The following is a 26,142-nucleotide window of genomic DNA, read 5'->3' as shown; positions in this document are numbered from 1 at the left end:
CCGTGAGATGTACCAGAACAGTAGGGTGAGACTGGGTTACACAGTACAAAAAAAGTAGGTTTGAATCCTAGCCCCAGTCCTCGCAAGCCATATGGATTTGGGAAGTACTATTGCTCCGAGCCTTAGCTCGACTCCCTGTGAAATGAAGGTAATGCATGTTCATTAAGAGAAGCAGAGGGGTTGGGTTTTAGCTCAGTGGTTAGAGCGCTTGCCTAGCAAGCACAAGGCCCTGGGTTCGGTCCTCAGCTCCGAAAAGAAACAAACAAACAAAAAAACCAAAATAAGAGAAGCCGATGAGAGCTTGGTAGGATGAGCATACGGTGTGTTTCAAATCCCCCTTCTGTGTTTTACGAGTCTACGTTTTCTCCCTTTGGAGACTAACAGTCAGACAGTGGGAGCATGGGGCTCCTTCAGAAGCCATCTGGTCTTTACCCTCCAATGAGTATGGGGGAGGAGCGAGATTTCTGTTTTCCACGGTGGCCCAGCTGCAATCGCCTCTCCTTCACTCTATCCATCCTCTCTCTCCTTCCCACCTCCTCTCTTTCCCCCCTCCCTTCCTTCTTCCCTTCACAGAGCTGTATGAGCCCCAAACTACACGACAGCTAGGCAGTTGCTCTGTCCCCGACCTCCATCCACTTCACATCCTTCTCCACTCCCTGAGCATCTCTGCTCTAGCTATCTCCATACCGGTTTCATGCTTTGCTGAATGGCTTAATCAGCACATGCCTTTAAGTCTCATCCGTATGTAGCTTTTGTGAGAACTTCTTTTTCCCGGCTAACTAATATTCCGGCATGTATATTTAAAAGTTCTTTCTGATTTATCTATTTTTTAAGTGCATATACGTGTTTTGCCTGTATGTAAGCACACCATGTGAATTCGGTGCCTGTGGAGGGGCTCAGATCCCTGGATCTGGACCGACAGAAGGTCGTGTGTCATTATGTGGGTGGTGGGATCTGAACTGGAGTCCTCTGCAAGAGCAGCAAGTGCTCCTTAGCCACCGAGCTTCCTCTCCAGCCCCAGCACGTGAAATTTTCATCTGTGCAATAGCAGTTGAATTGCTTCGTTCATAGCTTGTTTTGCATAATGCCACTGTGGGCATGGGAGGATGTGTGCGTTTGGATCCCTACCTACAGTTCTTTAGAGTGTATACCTAGTGAACTGTTAGGTCATATGACATGGTCACTTTTAATTGTATGAGTGCTCTACCTACATGTACACCAAAATGCCAGAAGAGGGCGTCAGATCACGCTATAGATGGTTGTGAGCCACCATGTGGTTGCTGGGAATTGAACTCAGGACCTCTGGAAGAGCAGCCAGTGCTCTTAACCGCTGAGCCATCTCTCTCCAGCCCCTGATTTTAGTTTTCAGACTAGGACCGTCTATACCCCAGCTTGGAACTCACTACAGTGTCCAGCTTGACCTCAGTCTCATGACAATCTACCGGCCTCTGGTGTGTACCTGAAGACTGTGTGAGCCACTGCTCCTCACTCACTGCTCCTCACTCACTGCTCCTCACTTTAGGGTTTTTTTTTTCTGAACATAATTCTTTTTTGAAATCTTGGAAATTGAGTCCAAGTTGCAGTTTCTTTCCGCCCTCCTCACTAACAGTGGTCATTTTGCTGTGTGAGACTTCCTTTCCACAGTGCCTACCCTAATGTGTTAAAGCTGTGAATAATTCTAAAGAACACATAATGTGGCATCTGGCAGAGCCCTGTCTCAGCGGCTGGACTAGCACATATAGTGGTTGGTTCCTGTCTAATGAGTGGATGATGTACTCTGTAGGACAAGTCCAGTGGTTTGAGCTCCTAGTGTTCTTGTAGAGGCCCTGAGTTCAGTTTCTAGCACCAATAGTGCCCACAAGCATATGTAACCCCAGTGTCAGGGGATCACAGCATATGTATCCCCAGTGTCAGGGGATCACACCACATGTAACCCCAGTGTCAGGCCTTGTGCTGGCTAGTTTTATACCACCTTAACACAAGTTAGAGTCATTAAAGAGGAAGAAGCTTCTATTGAAAAAAAAAATCCTCCATCAGCTCAGGTGCAGGCAAGAGTACTGGAGATTTTCTTGATTAGTGGTTGGTCGGGGAAGGCCTGGCCCAATGTGAGTGGAGCTGTCTCTGGTGTGGTAGTCCTGGGTTCTATAAAAAAGCAGACAGAACAAGCCAGTAAGCAGCACCGCTCCATGATCTCTGGATCAGCTCTCGTATCCAGGTTCCTGCCCGGGTTGAGTTCCAGTCCTGGTGGACTGTGATGTGGAAGTGTAAACCAAATAAACCCTTTCCTCCTTACCTTGTTTTTGGTCATGGTGTCTCATCACAGCCATAGTAACCCTAGATCGGACAGGCCCTTTCTGCCTGTTGTGAGTACTAGGTACTCCTGAAGTGCACACATACACATGCAGACAAAACCCTCATAGATATAAAATTATATATCTATCTATCTATCTATCTATCTATCTATCTATCTATCTATCTATCTAAATTCATGGGTTGGGTGGTGGTGGCTCATGCCTTTAAAACCACCACTCTAAAGCCAGAGGCAGGCAGATCTCTGAGTTCTAGGCCACCTGGTCTATAGAGCTAGTTCCAAGACAGTCAGGGGTACACAAAGAAACCCTGTCTTGAAACACCATCTCTCACAAGCAAGCAAGCAAGCAAGCAAGCAAGCAAGCAAGCAAGCAAGCAAGCAAGCAAGCAAGCAAGCAAGCAAACAACCCCATGTACCAATGTCCTTAATTCCAAAGCTCTTGGGAGGCAGAGGCAGGGGAATGTCTGTGAAGTCAAGGCCACATTGATCCATATATTGAGTTCCAGGTTAGCCAGGGTTATACAGTGAAATCACATCTCTTTCTCACACAAACACACATATGTATTTATGTATATTCTCTCTCTCTCTCTCTCTCTCTCTCTCTCTCTCTCTGTCTCTCTCTCTCTCTCTCTGTTTCTCTCTCTCTCTCTCTCTCTCTCTCACACACACACACACACACACACATACATGTTCAAAAAGAGAAAGGTGCTGGAGAGATGACTCGGTAATGAAGAGCACTGGATACTCTTCTAGAGGATCTGATTTCAATTGCTAGCACCCACATGGCAACTTAGAACTGTTTGTAATTTCAGCCCCAGGGGATCTGATGCCCTCTTCTGGCCTCCTTTGGCATCAGGCATGCATATGGTGCATAGACATACATGTAGGCAAAACACCCACAAGCTTATAAATAAATAAAACTTAAAAAAGAAAGGAATAAGCCATCACATTTTGCAATTATCAAAAAGAAAGGAACTGGCTGAAGAGATGGCTTAAAGGTTAAAAGCACTGTCTGCTCATCCGGAGGTCCTAAGTTCAATTCCAGCAACCACATGGTGGCTCCCAGCCATCTGTAATGAGATTTGATGCCCTCTTCTGGCCTGCAGGCATACATTCAGACAGAATACTCTGTGTGTGTGTGTGTGTGTGTGTGTGTGTGTGTGTGTGTGTGTGTGTGTGTGTAATTCTTGCTAAATAAGTAAATACATCTTATTTACTTGATAAATAAGTAAATCTTGAGAGAGCGAGAGAGAGAGAGAGAGAGAGAGAGAGAGAGAGAAAGTGAAAATAACAGGCTAGAACTAACTAATGCATTTCCTCTGTCAATCTGTGGTGAATTGGAGCATGTGCCAGGGGTGAGGTTAATTATTAGGAGTCAAGCTAAACATAGTCTGTTCTGCCAGTCAGTTCAGTCCGAGCTCAAAAGAGGAAGTCTGGACCAGGAGGATATGGTAGCTCAGGTCAAGTGTCCTTTAAATCTGTGAAGCTCACAGTTTTTAATGCGGGCGACAGGTTGCAGTGAGGAGGGGTTCTGGTTTTACTGGTGTTTGTGTGGGTGGCCACATGTTCTAGAGAGGGCATGTGTGTGTCTCACAGGAGTTTACTGATGGTCTGGGGGTGGAGTAGCCCCATGGCTCTAATGCATGTACTGTCAGTAACGAAATGGTGTTAGTTACCTGGCGTCCTGGGGGAACTGAGAAATGCTCGCTTAAATTTTTTCTTTTTCTTTTTCTTTTCTTTTCTTTTCTTTTTTGTATTCTGTGACCAGATGACAGACTGCCATAGAGAATAGAGAGTCAGTATTGCTAACTTCTCACCTTTGAACAAAATAATAAAACCGAGTGCTTTGAACTTGCAAAGCTGAGGACCATTTTGGCAGAGGTCTTGACAGAAACACGTAGGACAGGTACAGTGACCTTACTGCTTTGTGTACAGATTTAGAATGAGGGCCACATACACTTACCACTGAACCATAACCTGGTCTTTCCTTGTAGAATCTGTGCATATTTTTCTATGGGATTCCTGCGTTTAAAATGCAGATCAGTCTTTAATGGTCAGCAAGTGCTTCAGATAATGATGCTGTTGTGCTGTTCACGACATTTAAACCCTATACTGAACCTTGCTCTCGAGCATAAATGTATACTACCATGTTACTCAGATCTACGTTAAACAAGACTGAGTTAGCAATTATTTATCGGGATCCTATGATGTCTCCAGGACTCTACTGGGTCCAGATAGTGAGATGGTGAATGGATCCTGAGTTAGCCCCTCACCCTTGCCCCTGAGGCATCTAGCATCTCGCTAAGTATTATAACAACAGAAGAAACAGAAGGCTGTGTTGGTCTGTAGAAGAGACCATTCACACTAGGAGGATAAGGGGAGGCATTGCAAAAGAACTGGTAAGTTAAGTCTTAGAGTTGAGGACTGATGGAAGAAAGGAAACCCATTCTCAGTAGGAGGCGAGTTCTGACACAGGATGCAGTGTTCAGGGAATCAAAAATACCTGTGATATGAGGTTGGAAAGGCTGGAGGGGGAGGGGAGAGGTGGCCGGAGAGAGAGACAGCAGGAGCTCTCTGTGGCATATTCTAGGCCTTCCTTGGGTTGTGTGAGACTAATGGAGACTCCGTAAAGAGTTTGGATAAAGGGTATATGTATCGTGATGAAGCTGGAGCTCTGTAAGGATAAATGTGGAAGCAGAGTGGGGTGGGGTGGCTTCAAGGCAGAAGCCCAGAAGATCACATCCTAGTTCTTCTAGGAACCGGGAGACGTTTGTATGTATTTTAGATCATTAAAACTCAGGGTCCTGGGTGACCAATGTGTGAACCAAGGAAGCTGATGGGGTGGAGACTTAAGGAGAGCTTAGAGGAAGTTGTGGATGTACTGTCTTAGTGTTCTATTGCTGTGAAGAGACACCATGACCATGGCAAATCTTTTTTTATTTTTATTTTTTTTTATGTATGTGAGTACACTGTCACTGTCTTCAGACACACCAGAAGAGGGCATCCGACCCTATTCCAGATGGTTGTGAGCCACCATGTGCTGCTGGGTCTTGAACTCAGGTTCTCTGGAAGAGCAGCTAGTGCTCTTAACCTCTGACAGGTGGGCGTCTCAAATTCATAGAGATCCACCTGCCTCTGCACCCACAATGGCGGGATTAAAGAAATTCTCTACTTTTTGTTTTATTTTTTTTGAGAATATTTTAGTGATTTATGTGCATCTGTGTTTTACCCGCGTGTATGTCTGTGTAAGGGTGTCAGGGGACTGGAGTTACAGTCAGGTGTGAGCTGCTATGTGGTTGCTGGGAATTGAACCCAGGACCTCTGGAAGAGCAGCCAGTGTTCTCAACCACTGAGCCACCTTTCCAGCTCCGAGGATGGCTTAATTGCCACTCATTTTGTCTTCATCTTCAGGTTCTGGTATATACCACCATACCTGGTCCAGTAAGGAAATAAATAAAGAATAATAAAAAAAACCCAAAAAAGTTTAGCGTACAAAGGGGGGTTCAGACATTTCCTATGTATGTCTTTGTGCTCTGCTCTTTACTCCCTTTTCTGCCACACTGTCCCCTCACACGGTCACTTCCTCCCAGCAAATAAACTTCTTTAGGCAGTTGGGAACCGGAAGGGCAGTGCAGCCCATGTGGAACCGCAAGCAGGCTCAGGGTCAAGGGTCCGTGACTGCCGCAGTAGTCCCCAGTCCTCAGTGGCGTAGGGGAGTCACATGCCTGTACTTTCCTCCATCCTGTAGCTGCCTCTTGTTTGTCTCAGCGAGTCCCTGAGGTTACACAGCCAGTCCCTGAGGTTAAACCGGTTCTCTTTGGTGTGGGCTGGAGGGGTTGTTAGAGCGGCATCTTCCCGTGCTCTGCTCTCCGACTTCCTGTGTCTCTGTTCTGTCAGTGCGGGGTGTAAGCTCCTGACCACGGATCTAGGAGCCCTTTCTTGACACCTGCCCTCCTGTTACTTCCTGTCCAGCTGCACGCCAGCTCCAACTTTGCTTCTCTCAAACTTTCTAGTACATTTTTTTTTTCTAGCACCACAGCAGGCTTAAAAATGTCCACAATGCTTTCAGACCCTAATTCCTGGGAATACATAGTGACTTTGTAAAAGGGGTCTTTGTAGATGAGTTAAGGATCTTAGGATGGGGAAATTATATTAGATTATGGTGGGCTCTTAAGAGACAAATGCCTTATAAAATCGGTGAGAGGGAGATCTGACTTAAACAGGAGGGAAAGATATAAATAAGGATTGATTAATGCAGACTTGAAGATACTGTCTTCATTTTTGTTGTTGTTTTGTTCTATTTCGTTTGGTTTCGTTTTTAGACTAAAATGATGTGGTTAAAAGCTTTAGAATGCTGGCTGCTCCTGGAGGAACTGCAGGTGTTATGGTGCTTTCCATCCAGTGAAACTCTTGCCGTTCCTCTGCCCTGCTTAAATGTATGAGAGTAAATACCTTAAGCATTATATTCCTTGATGAAGATGTAGTATCTGATATTTATCTGAAAATCAAACTTAATAGGGCAAGGCTCTTAGAGAGCAGCTTCTAACCATCTCTGTATTATTATTTAGCATGGTGTTTAGTAATGAATACTGGTGTTTTAGTTAGGGTTTCCATTACTGTAAAGAGACACCATGACCAAGGCAACTCTTATAAAGAACATCATTTAATTGGGGCTGGATTATAAGTTTAAAGGTTCAGTCCATTATCATCAGGGCAGGACGCATGGCAGTGTCCAGAAAGGTATGGCGCTGGAGAAGGAGCTGAGAGTTCTACATCTTGTTCTAAAGGCCAACAGGAGAAAACTGCTTTCTTCCAGGCAGCTAGGGGAAGGGTCTCAAAGCCCACCCCCACAGTGACACACTTTCTCCAACAAGGCCACACCTACTCCAACAAGGCCACACCTACTCCAACAAGGCCACACCTACTCCAACAAGGCCCCACCTACTCCAACAAGGCCACACCTACTCCAACAAGGCCACACCCACTCCAACAAGGCCACACCTCCTAATGGTGCCAGTCCCTGGGCCAACCATATTCAAACCATTACACTTGGTGAATAAATAAGTTACATGATATTTTCTTTATTATTTTTATGTAATATGTGTGTGAGCTTGTGTGTGCTTGTGTGTGTTTCTGTGCACCTGGTGGCATTCAAGAGCCTGAAGAAGCCAGAAGGTGGTTTAGGATCCCTTGGAACTGAAGTTGCAGTTGGTTTGTGAGCTGCTCTGTGGGTGCTGAGAACCAAACCCAGGTCCTCTGCGAGAGCAACAAGTGGTTTTTAACTGCTGAGTCATGCCTTCAGCTTTAATCTTTTTTAAATTTATTTTTTTTCAGAATATCGTGTGTAAACATTGCAACTACAACACTAGCATACCTCCCCTCCCTTATACTTCTTCTGTGTCCTCCTTTCCAAATTCATGGTCGCCTTATTAGTGCTACTTTTTTCATTAATTGTTGTTGTTGTTTTGTTGTTGTTGTTGTTGGTGTGTGTGTGTGTGTGTGTGTGTGTGTGTGTGTGTGTTCATGCATGCATCACACTGGATCCATTTAAAACATTGCTTGTATATTGTCCAGGACTGACCACCCAGGATTAGAAGAAATTAATTCTTCCATTTGCGGTATCCATTGACCACCTGTAGCTCTTCATGTAGGGTGGGTCCGTGTGCAATGTCCCCTGCCCGCAGCAAATGCCAGCCTTGTTTAGGTAGCCGCATTGTTGAGATTTCGTAGCTGCTTTTTCACTGTCGAGTCTAAGGGACATGATGTAGAGGCAGGTGTCCTGGTCTCTTACAATCTTTCTGTCCCATCATCCATGATTTTTCTCCCTGACACATGGATGTAAGCATTGTGTTACCGATGTAGTAGTTGGAGTTGGGCAACATATAGTCCCCTGTTCCCTGAGTGTTAACCAGTTGTGGATTTCTGTAATAATCTCCATCTGTTGCAAGAGGGGTCTTCTTTGCTAAGTGGTGAGACCCACACTTACCTGTGGGTAGAAAGATAAGTTTTAATAAATACTAAGGATACAGTTAGACACTATATTGGCTTAGGGAGATGACAGAATCTCATGGTAAGTTTATAAACCCTGATACCCCCAACTGTATTCAGCAGTTGAGAATTGAGCACAGTGCCCATGTATTCATCTCCTATGCCCATCTTGTAGCTCCTACAGCTACAGTTTTAAAACAGCGCTCTGCTTAAGAGTCCACCTTTGGTGGTACTGTCCTGGGATCTGTTGCCGACGCCTGGGATGTGTGTGCAGAGTGTCAGAGTGCTGTCCTTCGAGATGCTACATCTTTCCACAGGAGTCGAGGGACTGAAGAGAGATGGGACAGTTCCACGTGGATTAAAGCAGAGGCAAACAAGACTCGCATCCAGGGAGCCTGGTGAAGACCTGGAGTGACAGAGGACCTCAAGGATGACGCTTACAGAATTCGTATTTTCCCCATGGAAGATGAAGTGTAAATTCTCACTGTCCCGTTTGATGAAAACGGAGAGTTCCCATGAGCTCTGGACAGGGTTTGCTGCCAGTTTCTGCTCTCGGAATCACGACGAGGCCATCAGAAGAACACCCCGTAGAAGGCAGCATTCAATCTCACCGCTAAGGTGACGTTTGATCTCACATCACAGAGATTGGCCCTTTACTCTGTGTCCATTCTTATGGGTGAGGCCCAAGAGGGATGCGATTATTAAATGTGTGGATGACTACGTTTTAATTGCCCTTGGAATAGAATTGGAGTAAGAATCAGACAAGCCTTTCATGAGGATCCGGAGAGCCAAACATGTATGTGGAAGAGATAAGGTTCAGCACTTAAATGCCCATTTTTTCCCTTGAGAAATCAAAGGACTGTTTAAGAGTGAACCTGGTGATTTCGGTGACTGCAGATTCGGAGTGACCAGAGGCGCTGAGTGCTGCCAAGGCAAGCGGAGACGGACGTAGACTGCAGTAGCAGGAACTGAGCATCCAGAAGAAGGAAATAATAATTTGAGGGATTTTTTTTTCTTGTTATTTTTTTGGGTCTGGGACCACACACACACACATCCATTTGAAAAGTAAATGGAGAAAATGGAGCCCATTTGGAAGTGGTGAATGGGATAATAAAGGGAGGCCCGGTCAGTGGGAAGTACCAGCAGGAACCCTGGCCGTGAAATTGCTCCCTTCTGTCTTGTGTAGGAGAAGGAGTACACAACTTCTTGTCACATAGGACAGCAGGAAGAACACCAGTGGGACTGGGGGATTTGAAAGGACCAAACTGCAACCCACGATAAAGAGAAAATAAAGACCAGGCTTTCAGGATCGCAGAGACGATGCTCCCCCAATTTTGTTTTAACAACAACAGCTAAAAACAAGGAAGGAAGGAAGGGCTATGTGATTTTGAGGGGACATCGGGGAGGCTCCAAATATTACTTAGGAAATAAATAGCTAATGATGGCTTTGAAAACTGAAGTGGACTCTGACACATGAATAATTTAAGAAGGGCTAGCAAGGGGAAAACAGAGGGATTATTTAATAAATTGCCTAGACAACTGGTGAGAGGGAAAATAACTTCAGAACTATTCCAAGTCACTAAATCATCATCATCATCATCATCATCATCATCATCATCATCATCATCATCTTCTTCTTCTTCTTCTTCTTCTTCTTCTTCTTCTTCTTCTTCTTCTTCTTCTTCTTCTTCTTCCTCTTCTCTTTCTCCTCCTCCTCTCCCTCCTCCTCCTCCTCTCCCTCCTCCTCTTCATCCTCCTCGTCCTCTTCCTTCTTCCTTTTTTTTTTTTTGAGATAGGATTTCTCTGTGTAGCCCTGGCTGTCCTGGAACTCTATTTGTAGACTAGGCTGTCCTCAAACTCTTGAGATCCACCTGCCTTTGCCTCCCAAATGCTAGAATTAAAGGTCTTGCCCTTAATATTTATTTTTATTTTATGTAAATTGTTGTTTTACCTGCATGTATGTCTATATGAAGGTGTTGGATCTTCTAGGGTGGGAATGATAGTTGTGAGTTGTCCCGTGGATGCTGGGAATTGAACCTGGTCCTTTTAATTATTAAGCCATTGCTTCAAATTTTATTTTAAAGTTAAGCCATAATAATTAGAAAGAAAATTAGGAGTGCATATTTAGGGAAATATAAATTTGGGGATAATGTTTTGTTCATTGTATAGAACATTCAGCTATGAAAACAGCTTAATATTCAGGTGCCTATAGAGTCTATATGTAGTTTGGCAATTATTAGCATATTGCCATATTCCCTTTCTCCTTCAATCCCTTTCTTTCTCTTGGTTTGCTTTTTGGGAAAGGATTTACTAATTATGTATCCCAGGGTAGACTTGAACTTAAACTCATGATGTAGCCCATGCTAGCACTTTCCCACCTCACCTGGGTAAGCATCACTGTATTGACTGGTTTTGTGTGTTAGCCATCAGAGAGGAAGGAGCCTCAGTTGAGAAAATGCCTCCTTGAGAGCCAGCTGTAGGGCATTTTCCCAATTAGTGATCGATGTGGGAGGTCTCAGTCCATGCTTGGGTGGTGTCATCCCAGGGCTGGTGGTCCTGGGTTCTATAGGAAGACAGGCTGAGCAAATCATGAGGAACAAGCCAGCGAGTAGCACCCCTCCATGGCCTCTGCATCAGATCCTGCCTCTGGGTTCCTGCCCTGTGTGAGTTTCTGTCCTGACTTCCTTCAGTGATGTGCAGCAGTACAGAAATGTAAGATGAATAAACCCTTTCCTCCCCAGCTTACTTTTTGGTCATCACAGTGATAGAAATCCTAACTAGGACAATCTCTCTGCCCAACTTCCTATTTTCTTTTGAAGGTATCTTGGGAGTAAATTACAGTCATGCTATTCTTCCTGCATTCTTTACCTCTTCCCTTGAATCTCTACAATGAGGCTGTTTCTCTCATTAAGCTTACCACTGTTATCATTATTCCCTCAGACAATTGCACATCTCTGATACCTTCTAATATGCAGCAGACATTCAGATTTTCTCAGCTGTTTTCAAATTGTGGTTTTTAAACAAAGTTGCTCAAACTAGGATCCGTTAAGTGACTCCTATTCCCAAACTTCATCTCACTGAGAAACTTTGGTTTTTGATGTTCCCCCTTCCTTCCCTCCCTCTCCCCCTCCTTCCCATGTTTCCTCTCCCTCCTTCCTTCTTTCTCTCCCACCCTCCCTCCCTCCCTCCTACCATCTCCCACTCTCCCTCCTTCCCTCTCTCCCTCCCTTCCTCCCACTCTTCCTCCCACCCACTGTCTCTCTCCTCCACTCTTTCTTTCCCACCCCTCCCTCTCTCCCTCCCATTGTCCCTCTATCCTTACCACTGTCCCTCCCTCCCACTCTCCCTCCCTCCCATTCACTATCCCTCCCTCCATCCCACTTTCTCTTTTTTTCTTCCCTCCTTTTGTCTATCCTAATTTTTGTTGAAGAGACTGGGCCCGTTTTCTGGTAGACTTCTGCCTTCTAGATTTATGATTGATTGCTGCTTCTGGCTGTCATTTAAATTTAGTTAACTTCATACCATATTTCTTGTAGAATAGAATTTTTTTTAAAGATTTATTCATTTATTATATATAAGTACACTGTAGCTGTCTTCAGATACACCAGAAGAGGGCACCAGATCTCTTTACAGATGGTTGTGAGCCACCATGTGGTTGCTGGGAATTGAACTCAGGACCTCTGGAAGAGCAGTCAGAGCTCTTAACCACTGAGCCATCTCTCCAGCCCAGAATAGAATTTTTGATCCAAAATTATGACCAAATCATGTCAAAATATTCTCCTTAAGAATGTCATAGGTGGGACTGAAGAGAAAGCTTAGCCATTAAGAGCCCTGGCTGCTCTTCAAGAAGACTTGGGTTTGGTTATATTATCCACATGGTGGCTCACAAACACCTATAACTTCAGTTCCAGTGAATCCAGTGCTCTCTTCTGGCCCCTGAGATCATTCTACACATGTGGTGCACATACATACACAGAAGCAAAACACATAAAGTCAAAATAAATAATCTTTAAAAAAAGGAAAGTCATGGGTGAAGCTATATGTGGTGGTGCATACTTACAATTCCACACATGGAGTTAGGCATGGCATTGCATGCCTTTAATACCAGCACTCAGGAGGCAGAGGTAGGTGGCTATCTGAGAGTTGGAGGTCAATCTGGTCTGTGTACTGAGTTCTAGGACAGCCAGCACCACACAGTTAATCCCTGTCTCAAAATCCCTGCTTTGAAACAAACAATCGCACATATGGGAGGTAGAGGCAGAAGGACCAGGAGTTCAAGGTTATCTTCAGTTGTATAGTGAGTTTGAGGTCATCCTGAGCTAAATAAGACTCTGTCTCAAAGAACCAGAATCAAGGGAAAACTGCACAGATGCAATCGTGAGGACTCACGTTTGGGTTTCCAGTGCTCATGTAGAAGATATGTGTGGCAGCACATACCTATAATCCTAGTGCTTAGGGATGGGAGAGACAGGAGGATTTCTGGGGATTCTTGCCAGCCCAGCTAGTGGGAGCAATGACCTCCAGGTTAAATGTTTCCAAAAAAAAAGAGGGGGGGTAGACTGATGTTGACCTATGACCTCCCAGACATGCACAGACGCATTCCCTACAGATGTGCATACACATGAATATGTATATACACAGACCATTCCCCTTCCCCAAAGGAATTTGCAAACAGTGCTGTGACTATCATGTTCTAGCATATAAGGAGGTGTGCAATATGAGTTGTGGTATTTTTATAATATAATACTGAGGCTGGCCCTTGGAATGGCGATAGCTGTCTATTATAAAGTTATGACGTTTCTTCTTTATTCAGATCAGTCTTCTCTTGACTTACTAACCTTCCGTTCTATTCTTTTGTTACTATGCTGATTCTTTTTTAAAAAAATATTTATTTATTTTATGTATATGAGTACATTGTAGCTGTCTTCAGACACACTGGAAGAGGGCATCAGGTCCTATTACAATCCCCATGTGGTTGCTGAGGATTGAACTTGGGACCTCTGGAAGAGCAGTCAGTGCTCTTAACCACTGAGCCATCTCTCCAGCCCACCATTGCTGACTCTTATCTGTAGTAATTCTTTCATGATGAGTTGTAGTTGTTGATTGTTTTCCTTGATTTTTCCGGACATTTTGCTTTCATTGGCTAGGATTCCCTGCTAGAATTCCCCTCATAACCTGGAGTTATTTGCTGCTCTGAAATGGCGTTCTCAGGAGACAACTAGACTAAATACTAATCTCTTTCTTTTACTAGTTTTTTTGAGTAAAGAGTTGGTATGATAGTCACCTGCGTTAGTGGGCTCTATGGGTTTTGTTCCCTCTGTATTGATTATCATTAAAATTCTTCTGTACTTTAGCAAGACAATCAGTTATAATTTCTTTGTGCTGCTGTGACAGATTGCATTTGGCAAAGCAGACTGCATCAATATGTATGTCCCATATGTTCCTATGCTGTAACATCGACACTTTCCCCATCCCTTCTTACAGACGCCCTCTTGGGAGCAGGCTTTTTGTGAAACCCAACCACTAACGCCATTGTGGTGGAAGAGAGTATATGGAGCCAGCACTGATCTTCAGAGAAATGGCTATGTATCATCCTCTACATCTTCTAGCCTCTGCTAGGGCTGGGGAGATGGTGTAGTTGGTAAGGTGCAAGGGGTGAAAGCTTGGTGACCTGAGTTTGATTTCCAGCACATGGAAATGTCAGCCCAGCAGCTCGCCATCTGGCTGGCTCAGGGCTGAGGAGGCTGAGACTGGAGGTTGCTTGAGCTTGAAGTAGCTGAATTAGAAAACTCTAGGTTCAGGGAGATACTGTCTCAAAAAACAAAAAGAGTGACCGAGGAAGACATCTAATGTTGCCTTCTGTATAGGTGCACACACATAGCTCTACGCCTACATAGGCACATGTGTTTGTGAACGCACATACATGTACACCTGCTCTGAGGTACCTAATTGATAGCCAGTTGAAATCAGCTTACCTTCTGAGCCATGCTCTGACTACAGGCCTGGCAGAGAAGAAAATGCTATTTTAATTTGTTTTGTGTGGCCTTTTGAAGGACTTCACAGTACCTGCATCAGATGCTGTGATAAAGCTGACTTTGGGGACCTTTCTAAGGTGATACTTTTGACCTTTGCCCTCCCCTCAGTGCTCTGGATGATTTCCTTGCTTTTTGGTAGAAAACATCAGCTAAGCTTGTCTTATAGAGACTGTGTCTTGGATCTGAAGCCAGCCTTTCCCTAAAGAGCCCTAGTTATTTTTAGTAAAGAGTGGTATTTTGAGTTTAAAATCTGAGCTCCCGGACAGTTTTTAGTAGAAGAACTTACACTGTAAAGATTACAGCTGATAATAATAAGATATTTCAACACTCTTTTCTAAAAGGAAAGATTGACAGATTCAACAGACTAGACAAGAAATGTGTTAAAAATCCAATAAAAATAAAAATATAAACAATTGTCATAGGATGGCCTATCATTTGTGATGGTTTGTATATGCTCGGCCCAGGGAGTGTGTGGCCTTTTTTGAGTAGATGTGTCACAGTGGGCATGGGCTATAATAGCCTAGACCCAGCTGCCTGGAAATCAGTATTCTGCTAGCAGCCTTCAGATGAAGATGTAGAATTCTCACCTCCTCCTGCACCGTGCCTGCCTGGATGATAATGGACTGAACCTCTGAACCTGTAAGGCAGCCCCCATTAAATGTTGTCCTTGCAAGAGTTGCCTTAGTCAACTTAGCAGTAAAACCCTAACTAAGACACCAATCAATAAGAAGAATGACAAGAAAATGGAACTATCTTTCCTTTATGAAGTTAGATTTTCTTTGAAAGCAAAGAAGCATGCCTCAGCACTAAGAAGAGGCAGTGAATTGATCGCACATACACAGGTCCCAATGCCTCTTAGAGATGGCTGCCCACTGCTGAGAGAACAGATCTCATACACACAGGTACCTAATGATGCTTGATGCCCAGGGCTGACAGAATGGGCCAATCCTCTCTTGCACCCATTAAAGCAAGAGCTACTCTATGATATTTCTCTTTCTTGGATCCGATGAAGTTAGGGGGCACAAGCTCAAGGCTCTAGTACTGGGTGACACGGAGCACGAACAAAACACTAACAAAGGCGTTCTGAAATAGTGTCGTTAAAAGCCCCCCAGTTATATGTTCCTGATGCAGCAGTCTGAGGCAGGGGTTCATGTTGGAAGGGTGACTCTGCTTTGTTGTCCGTTCGGGGTGCAGTACTAAATGTAGGTGATTGGAACTTGTCTCAGGCAAGTCTGTGATGTAGCTTGTATGCAGGAAAAGAAAGACACCTAAAGCAATGTGGTGGCTTGAATGAGAATGGCTTATTAATATATTCAAATATTCGAATGCTTAGTTATCAGGGAGTGGCACTCCTTGAGAAGAACTAGGGGGTGTGGCCTTGTTGGAGGAAGTGTGTCACTGGGGGTGGGCTTCGAGGTTTCAAAAGGCCCAGTCTCTCTTCCTGCTGCCTGAGGACCCAGTAGAACTCTCAGAAGTTTCTTCAGCACCATGTCTGCCTGTGTGCCGTGTGTTCCCCATCACGATGATAATGGACTAAACCTTGAAACTGTAAGCCAGCCCTCAATAAAATGCTTTCTCTCGTAAGAATTACCTTGGCGTCTGTTCACAGCAGTAGAACGCTGACTAGGACAGACAAGCTTCTATTAGGTAAAAGAGAATTCTGCTCACAAGGCCATACCTTTCAAGGAAGGCTGGGAGGGTAAGTCCCAGGCAGTTCTGTCACCTTCCCCGACACTAATTTATTTGAATAAGATTTTTTCTTTGATTACACAACTCAAATTTCTGATAATCTATCCCAATGAACTGTATTCTAATTAACTAATTATAACAAAATCAAGTATCAGGGGCTGGCTCAGAAGATAAGAGAGCTTACTGCTACTGCAGAAGATGGGAGTTGGGTTCCTAGCACCCAAGTGGGTCAGCTTACCATCTCCTGTAATTCCAGCCTCAAGAGATCCAGCGCCCTCTTCTGGACACCTCTGGTACACACACACACACACACACACACACACACACACACACACACACACACACACACACACACCTGCCCCAATACATATTTTTTAACAAATGACTTAGTCACTAAATGGGGATAACTCAGGCTGATGGGACGAGCCAGCAGGTGAAGCAGTTGCCATGCTAACCTGATGACCTAAGTTTGATTCCGGGAATCCACAGTGGGAAGAAGCCACTGCAGAAAGTTGTCTTCTGACCTCCACATGTGCACTGCTGCTCACCCACGCACGCGAGCATGCACGAGCTTGCGCTCCCTTGCTCACTAGCTCGTAAACGCACGTGTGCGCGTGCATAGACAGACAGAGACAGACAGACAGACACACCTCGACAACAACCAACCAGTAACTCAGTAAAGAGAATAAGGTTAAGCCCATTGCTTTCTGAAGAAGGAAGCTCCCTGGGAAACAACTGCACAGGGTTAACTGACAGAGTTTAAGCACCTCAGCAGGGGATTAAATGAGAAAGGAAACCTTAGCAGGATCTCAGGAGGGAGAGCCTACATTTTGTTGCTGTATGGAGAGCAAGAGGAAGCAGTCACCGGAGGCCAGATGACAGTGGTCACAGCATGAATTAGGGCTATTGAGTAGCAATAATAATTAGGCTTTTGAGTATTAAACATTTGTAAACTCTACTTTTTAAAAACCTTTTTATTGATTCTTTGTGAATTTCATATCATGCGCTCCAATAGTGTTCTGGATGAGCGTTCTGTGTGTGTGGAACTAATTTCCCACGTGACTTAGCTCATTTGAAGTATGTCAAAAGATCACTGAATCAGGATGATACCTAAAAAAGATTGTTTTTAAACATCCAAAATTAACTAAATTTATAAGATTAACGTTTATCAAAATCCCAAGAAATTCAAACCAAAGACACTTCTCATGCACAAATATGCAGTTTAAATGGTTTTAAATATTAGCTCAATAATTAGCCTTTCTCCAGAACAATTATGAATATGCAAACCCTTGGTTTTTTATTACTCTGTCTTTGTTCATTGCAGTTAAAGTGAGGGGGTGAGGCTGGAGAGATGGTTCAGTGAGCTAGAGCACTGACTGCATTTACCGAAGTCCCAGGTTTGATTCCCAGCACCCACACAGCCTCCAATAACTGTCTATAACTCCAGTTCTAGGTGGTCCAATGGGATCTTCTGGTGTTCTCAGACACTGTATACATTTGATGCACATGCAGATGTGAAGACAAAACACTATATACATAAAATAAAAGTGGATAAAAAAATCAAGCTAAAGGGCAGCTGAGCTATGTGTAACTCAGTGACGAAGTTTTGCCGAGCACACATGAGACACCTTCAGTCCCCAATACCACAAAAGAGTGAAGTGTGGTATAATATATCGAGTCAAAGTTATGATATACATATTTAAATAACATTTATTCATATGACTTATATAATAGAAGTAGAAATTTAAATGTAATTATCAGCATAATTGATTTCTTATCATATTTAATTTATATATATATAAATATTACATACATGTAATATTTTGGCATATTGTATATATGTAATACTTAAGCCATTGATTTGGATGGTACCAAGCATGTAGTATTTTCTCCTAAGAAGATAATAAGATGCCTTTGACTGTGGAATTCACCATAAGGTTCCTTGGGACACCTAATTTCCATCCGATCGGTACTGGAGATTAGCCGCATAGAGAAGAAACTGTGTGAGCCTCCTACAGCTGTGATTGATTTCTGTCCACACAGCACCTCTGGGCTTTCCATACCAAGAACGTCTCCATCTCTCTGCAGGTTCCCACTGGCTGTCTGAATGTTTAATTCAGCTATAACACTAACTATGCACAGTTAATGCCGGCACCAGAGGTTAAGAGCTCAGCCCTTCAAAGTTGCCCTCAATTCCATAAGCCAGTCACAAGTAATGGGTCTCCAGGCTACCCACACTTCTGTGCAGTTTGGCTCTAAACTGGGGTTCCCTTCATTTGCTAATTTGTTGCAGCAGCTCTCAGAGCCCAAGGAAGTACTTTAGCCACCATTACTGGCCTGTTATAAAGAGTATTAGGGGAGCTGGGGCGCTGGCTCAGTCGGTCACGTGCTCGCCTGTAAAACCTGAGGACCGGAGCTCAGATCCAGAGGGCCCAGGTGGAAGCCAGGTTTTGGGACATACCTGTAACCCCAAATCTGGGGAAGCAGAGTGAAGAGGCTTTTTGGGGCTTGTTGTTCAGCGACTTTAGCTGACCTGGCAAAGTTTGCGATAGGCTGGCTCTGTCTCAAACTATAAAGCCGAGTGGGGCTGGTGAGATGGCTCGGTGGGTAAGGGTGCGGGCCGCAAGCCGGACAACCGGAGTTTGATCTCTGGAACCCACGTGATAGAAGGAGAGAACCAACTCCGGTTCTCTTTGACCCCCCCCCCCCAACACATGCTATGGCAAGTATTCAGGAGCAGTCACATACCACACCACACCCAAACAAATAAAGTAAAAACATAAGCAAGTAGAAAACTAATGGGCAAGATATCAATGTTCACACATACACACACACACACACACACACACACACACACACACACGCACACACACACACACACAGAGAGAGAGAGAGAGAGAGAGAGAGAGAGAGAGAGAGAGAGAGAGAGAGAGAGAGAGAGAAAGATCACAAATAAAACCTAAATGGAGAGTTTGTAATTTGAGGTAAGGAAGAATCTTTAGTCCAGGGCTTCCCTCTTGTGGAATATGAATATTTCTGTCAGCTCAGAAGCCCCTGATTGTGCACTTTACAGTTATTTGGTTTTTGTTTTTGTTTGGTTTGGTTTTTGTTTTGAGAAAGGGTCTCTGTAGCCCAGGGCCCCTTTCAGTTTACTATTTAGCCTATGGTGGCTTCAAATTGCAGAAAGCCTCCTGCTTTAGCCTTCCATGGCTGGGATTATGGGTATGAGCCACTGGGACCATCTCCTTGAGGTTTTCAGGAGACTTGTAACATCGAGTGACTGACGAAACCACCGGTCATCTGTGGGTTAGTCAGGCTCCAGCTCCTCTCGACTCCCAGGAGACGAGAGGAGTCCAGCGTCAATCATGTGTCCTTGCCTCTCAACCTGCAGCTGTGTGTGGTTGTCTCTCGCCTTCCAGTCAGCCCGTTAGCATGAACTCAGGGTTGTGTGAAAGGGCCTTATGAGGAGGAACAGAATGCTGGCTTCACTTCATCACCTGGGAAACTGCAAGACTTGGAGGCACTCTGTGCTGGAGGTGAGGTCTAGACTATGGCCGCACAGTTCTTTTTCAATTTAAAGGTATTTTTAAAAAATTTAAAATCAGCATATGTGGCATTAGACATCATTATGGAATTTTCTGTCAAAGACTCTTCCCGCCTCACCTCACTCAGCCCCGACTGGTCCTCACTGGTGACCTTTGCCCAATGTCTTCCTTCCTTTCTTGCCCCCTTCCTCTGTTTCTATGTCCCATGTGTTTTTTTTTGCTCACTTCTCATCTCCATCACCCATTTTTACCTTCTCTTGGTCTCCTTTCCTTACACCTCCCCACCCCCACTCCTACACACACACACACACACACACACACACACACACACACACACACACACACACACAGAGTACAGGCTAAGATTTGCATATGAGAGAGGACACACTGTATTTGTTTTTCGAGAGTTTCTGAATCTGGGTCTCCTTGCTTAATACTGTATTTCAAGTCCGTTCTCTTTCCGAAACATTTTAGTTTTCTTCACAGCTGAGTAAAATTTCCTTGTGCATACATCTTACTTTTTCATTATCCACTCATCTCTGTTAAATATCTAGGCTGGTCCAACTTCCTTGATGTTATGCACAAAGTATCAAAAACTATGTAGCGCCTCTGAGGGTGTGGGGTTTAAGTCAGTAAAAATGATACCAGGGTGCTTGGTATTCAAATGCTTTTGAACGGTTTCCACCTATAGGCCTGAACTGCATTAGGAGACCTAATGCATAGGAAGTTACAATAAAGAGGGCAATTTTTTTCTGCTAGGATTTTTTTCCTGGCCTCCAGCAGCCATGACAGATGAGGCTTGGCCACCCATCCCCATATTTCATTTAAAGAGAGGAACAGCATAATGGTGGTGAAAAGCAGACGAAGGGAGATTTACCTGATGCAGCCACATTGGGGAGAGGAAGACGTAAAGACATCTAGGGACCCCCCCCAATTCTAAGTTTAGGGTGCTGATGTGAGGATTAGGTTTTTAAAGACAGCTATGCTTACTGAAGCAGTCCTGGGCGGTGTGTGGTCCCCCACGTCACTGCAGCACTGGTCCAGCAGGTGTTCTGAAGAAATCTCTACCTGAGGGGGCAGGTGGCTCTCAGGGGATGGCCACCTTTGCTGCAGGTGTGGCCTCACCAGGATATCTGCCCCCACGTGGAGGGTACGTGTCTTGTCAGGTTTTGTCCGAGAATCCAACAGCAATGATGGCCTTAGGATGACGAGTTAATCTGTGTCTTCAGCTAAATGAGAGGGAATAGAAATAAAATGAAGGCTTGCCGTTATTACCTGTGGCCCCAAATGGTCTTTAACAGAAGCAGTTTCGAAGTATCTGCTGCAGATCCATTTTTGATTACTTCTGCCTGTTTGCTTTATGATTTTTGCTTTATTAAAACCTTAATGATGGCTTGGTGGTTGTGGCACACTCGGGAGGTAGAGGCAGGTAGATCTCTGTGAGTTTGAGGCCAGCCTCATATACAGAGTGAGTTCCAAGACAACCAAGGCTACACAGAGAGACCCTGTCTTGCAAACAAACAAACAAACAAACAAACAACAACAAAAAGCCCTTAGTGACTTTGAATTTTCTTACCTTAAATTTTGTATTCATTTCAATGTGCCGTAATGAAATCAGGATAAAGCACTGTTTGGTTAATAGCCTTCCACTTGAAACCCCGGTAAAACGAAGATCGAGGCACAGAGGTTGCTGTGAGTTGAGGACCTGCCCGGGCTACATGGTAAAACCTTGTCTCAAAGAAACTAAGATTAGAAGGAACTGAGGAGATGGCTCCGTGGGAAGGCTTTTGCTGTGCAAGACGAATGCCTTAGTTCTGGTCTCCAGCACCCATATCAAATGTGGGTGTGGCAGCCTGTCTCTGTGACCTCAGCGCAGGGGCAGGGAGAGGAAGAGCCTTGAAAACCCCATTACCTTCTTTTCTTATCACAGGAGTAGAAACAGAAGCATCCATGCCCCCTTCCTGTTCTGATGGGCTCCTTTTCTGTCCGGTGATGTATAAGGCGATAAGTAAATGGTTCTGCACGAATGCATTCATCGCAAATAGGCTTTCTTGTTTTCCCCCATGACCATTTGTCTGTGTGGGTCTGTAAGTGTATTTTGCTTGGACGAGAGATGAGGTCTCTCAGGATGAGAACTTCACCCTGCACCAAGTCTAATGGTTATGTCCCTAAGGCCTTCCATGACCCATACTGCATACTGTGATGACTAGCTCAAAGCACGCATTGCACATGCGCGTGTGCACACATGCACGCACACACACACACACACACACACACACACACACACACACACACCCCTCTCCAGATCTTGTGCATAAACTTCTTTACAGAAGATGGATGATGTGTTGCAAGGTGGTTTGGGCAGTGGCGGTGGCTTTTGCAGATGAGGTCACTCCCACAGCACTGGCATCCTGACTCATTACGGCCCTTCTCTGAGCCCTGAGTGTGGGCCTCCAGTTACTGGCATGCTTCTACATACGGATTGTGAACAAATCCAAAAGCAGTGTATGCTGCTTTCCCCCTTCTGTTAGAAACAGAAAGAACCAGACCACCAAAAAAATATTTTCTAAGAAAACAACAGTTCTGACTCCGTACCACCTGCTTCAATGCAATCCAGGGCTCCGGAGTGATGCAACCCACAAGCGTGGAAGGGGCTGGCGGATGGGCTGGGCTGTCTCGGGTTGATCTGATGTCAGAGCAGATCATGTGGTGCTCTGTAGGCAGCTGGGACTGGCCCGCGGGAAGCACATGGATTACAGTCTGAGGCTGTGATGGGAAAGTCGGTCCCTGGGCTGCTGTCTCATACACATCAGCAGGCAGGGAAGCTGGGGACTCGGAATCGCCCTGCTCCGGGCCCCTCCTGCTGCGTGGTCACAGGCAATCGCAGAGAGAAGCTGCTGCTCCAGTAAGTGCTTCAAGAAGGTCTTTGTTCCGAGCGTTTGGGAAGCGGGGAGGAAGTGTTGGTGTGGAAGAGGGGGATGTTGGAAGCCCTTTGTAAATCGCTCTGGGGATCTGGGTTGGGCAGCATGGCTTTACATCGGGAGGTCAAAAAGCAGCGTCCGACGTTCAGAGGGTCCCCAGCCCCGATTTCGGTTTGTTCTTCATGTGATGTGTTTTTCTGATGTGCAGTTTCGGGTTTCTTTTTTCTTTTTCTTTTGGTAGTCGCAGGCAGATTTTTCTTTAAGACCCCATTAAAGTGAATTGATTTCAGATTCTCTAACCCAGTGTGGACTTGTTTTCTCTGTGGCAAGCGAGGGGCGCAGAGAGGGTGGGAACTCCTTCGCTCAACATCACTGCTTCTTCAGATTCAGATTGTGTCTGTGCCAAAGGACCACCCTTCCCTGCTCTGGGGCGGAGTAGGTGATAAGAGGAGAAGCAGGGTGAAGCGATAGATTGCCCCCCACCCCCTGTAATGGTTAAATTTTGCACTAGGTACCGTCAGCTGGCAGAACATAGACAGCGGAGGAAAAATGATGGAGTTCTCACTCTTTTTCCCAGCAAGCGAATTATCTGTTCTGCGTCCAAAGCCCAACCAAGGTGCAGCAGAGTGAGAAGATTTCTAAGCACCGCTGTTTTGCTGTTTTGTTTTAAGGATGACAGGAGTGCAGAGCTCCACTCATGCCTCAGGCGTGAGCCTCAGCTCTCCCGCATCTTAGGTGTGGCCTTTTTGGAGCACAAGAACAGAGATGGAATGCCATCTTACTGTTCCTCCCCACGTATTATACCCTGCCTCTTTGGGAGGCTGGAAATAAATATGTGTGCTTGGAAGGCAATGGTAGGGAGATTTAGGAGAACAGATTTGTTTATTTTATCTTCCCTGTGAACTCTCTATAGAGTTTTAGGTCCAGGTGTGTGATATTGACTTGAAAGACACTACGCCCATAATTATGCCCTGTTTTTAAGCAATGATGCCCCCTCCCCCTTTTAGAAAAATAATGAGATAACCTGTGATAAGCAATAGACATTGAGGCTTTGGGGCCAAAGACTGATTCCAGAAGTATTTAGGCATCGAAGAAACTTTTAGGGTGGGAAAAATGTTGGAATGGAAGCAAAGGTCTGCTTAGATGTGGTCTGTTCTCCTCTACGGCTTTTCTCAATCCATGGTTTAAGTCACGGAACACCAAACAACAGGCAGGAGATTGCCCCACCCATCGAGCTGTGAACATGGATTCCTCACTTCCCATTTCGTCCCCCCTGAATTGCATAAGCTAACGCAGAAACAGGGCTAGGATTCCTTTTCTCCATCCTGTGTGCTACAGGTATAAGCCGTGTGAAACAAATCAAGACTAAAAGGAAGATTTTCCCTGCTTCCAAGCAATGGAGGGATGGTGGACTCACTCTGGAAAGGTCTGGTCCTTGTGAACCACTTCACTTAGGGGAGCCCAATATGAAGACTGCTTTTGGGGGAGGTCTTCTAAGCCAGCTTTTCCTGCCTCCTCAGGCTGCATGGAACAACCCTCCTCTTTTTTGATCCCATGCCAAGACAGCCTCTCCAAATGTGGGGGACCTGATAACATGATGCCCACACTTGAACACGTTAATGCCCTATATGTGAGGCTGAGGAGCTCTTCTTTGACAACACTACTGGTTTCTCAGGGTTGAAGCTCACTTATGGGCGTTTTAGATATTCAGATCTCTTTAAGAATTGTTAGCTGGGTGTGGTATGAGAGTGCATAGCTTCGATCTCAGGATTTGGGAGGCAAGGGCAGCCCACTCAACTGTGAGTCTGAAGCCAGCTTGATCTTCCCAGTAAATTTCAGACCAGCCAGGGTTACTTAGTGAGAGCCTGTCTCAAAATTTAAAAAAAATTATATTAATATGTAAAAAATGGGAGAAAGTTACCAATTTTTCCAGTCCCCATAAGGTTTGGTTAACAGCTATCTTACTTATGAAATTCATCAGAGTATAATTGAGAGGGAGGGGCCAGGGACACTACACTCTACTTTTCAGGGAAGGCACTTGGACTGGACGAGCGTTCAGCTCCCTATTTATAGGGAGGAAGATTGACTAGTGAACTGAAGAAGAGCGTAATTCAGGTTTGGCACCCAGAACACGTGACTCCAGCTTAGGGCAGCTTCTGTATAACCTCAGCCCAAGGGGAGAGTGTGTCCCTAAAAACAAGTGGTTTTTCTATTTTAGATTATTTTCCAGTTTACTGAAGTATCCTATTACTGGGATAGTAAAATCATCATAGATTCATCTTTCTTCCCAAATGTCTTAGAAAGGATCACAAAAGTGCTATAAAGAAAATCAGGTGGCCAGGCATAGTAATGCACACCTTTAATCCCAGTTCTGGGGAAGCAGCAGATATCTGTGAGTTCATCTACAAAGTGAGTGCAGGACAGCCAGGACGATCACAAAGAGAAACCTGTCTAATAAAACCAAAAACCAACCGGACCAACAAAAAGGAAAACAAGAAGAAGAGAAGAAAGAAGAAAGAAAACGGGACTCTGCTTTTCCTTAGGTGTCTCTCCTGGTCTGGTGGTGAGATTATAAGGACCTGTCCTTAGGGTTTTCTGATCCTGTCTCTGTGGGATTATGACTGCCCTTATTTATTAAGGAGCTAATATACCTTTGCTCAGTTACTGCAAATGCCACACCCACCAACATTCAAGGCCTCCCATCTGGATAGCTTCCTGAGTTGTACAGCATTCTTTGTTTAATACAGGTCTGTCAAGATGACTATTTAAAACTGTTTAAATGATGTTTAATTTACTATGAAGTTTCAGACTAATTTTTCTCTTTTTAAACTCATGCTAGGCATAAACGGGGTTGAAAACGTACTTGTTGATTGACTAAGGAAACAAATGCATACAGTGTTGCAATGCCTGCTTTGTGTGCCGTTTATGTTTCTCTGATTCACTTGGATGCTGGGGATTGAACCCAGGGGCTTGTGTATGCTCTGGGGAACTCTACCACTGAGCCAGGTGCTCATCTCTACTGATATTTTAAAGGTAAACCAACTGGCCATGTGTGGAGGCACAGGCCTTTACAGGCTGATCTTTGTGAATTTGAGGACAGCCTGCTCTACGAAGTCAGTTCCTGGCCAGCCAGCGCTACATAGTGAGACTCTGGCTCTCAGGGGGAAAAAAAAGTAATCCAATTAAATGTTGTTCCATGATGCTATTAGACTGCCCATCTGTTAAATATGCAGTCTAATTTTAGCCAGAGTGAAATTCATTTATTGACGTGCAATCAGTATAAATATGAATCAGTGTCACATGTAATCCATCTATGTGCACATAAAACAACAAAAAGCAAAATTAAGTTATACGTTATTCAATTACCCTTTTTAGGAACCTCAATTTCAATACAGAGGTCCTCTGATGATCTGTTTGTTGTGTAAATACCAACTTTTACTGCTTCGGTGAGGGACTCCTTTCCGTTCTAGACATTAAGCTAAGCGATATGTTGGGAGAAATTTCATTCTCCTGGCTTTGAGTAGTCCTAACAAGAATAATTGGCACACTGTTCTAAACAGTCTGCACGCTCTAGCTCAGAAACAAAGGGCTGGATGTGTGACATTTCTAAATGGTGACATCGTTAAGGACCAAATGATAACATATAGCAAGCC

The 26,142-nt window shown here is 44.6% G+C and overlaps 1 protein-coding gene and 1 long non-coding RNA gene across 8 annotated transcripts in view; one reads left to right on the top strand and one right to left on the bottom strand.

Moving 5' to 3' along the window:
• The window catches only part of Ank2 (ankyrin 2), a 575,860-nt gene that overhangs the window by 68,841 nt on the left and 480,877 nt on the right, over positions 1–26,142 (top strand). For 3 of the 7 annotated variants that reach the window (XM_063282210.1, XM_063282212.1, XM_063282199.1), the window contains exon 1: positions 22,317–22,473. The exons of 1 other annotated variant lie outside the window; for it this stretch is intronic. The gene's annotated coding sequence lies outside the window, so the exon portion shown is untranslated. Of the gene's footprint in view, positions 1–22,305; positions 22,474–26,142 lie in introns of those variants that run through there. 3 more of the 7 variants (XM_063282195.1, XM_063282185.1, XM_063282205.1) reach the window with 2 other exon arrangements.
• Positions 1,989–21,282, bottom strand: LOC120101095 (uncharacterized). The gene is made up of 3 exons (XR_005501495.2): positions 21,145–21,282; positions 20,559–20,797; positions 1,989–2,142 (listed from the first exon to the last, which is right to left on the bottom strand). It is a non-coding gene; the product is annotated as an uncharacterized LOC120101095 (long non-coding RNA).

This window comes from Rattus norvegicus, chromosome 2, assembly GCF_036323735.1.
Source record: "Rattus norvegicus strain BN/NHsdMcwi chromosome 2, GRCr8, whole genome shotgun sequence".
Taxonomy (NCBI): Eukaryota; Metazoa; Chordata; class Mammalia; order Rodentia; family Muridae; genus Rattus; species Rattus norvegicus.
Note: the sequence above shows the minus strand (reverse complement) of the source record. Positions and strands in the feature narration are given on the sequence as shown.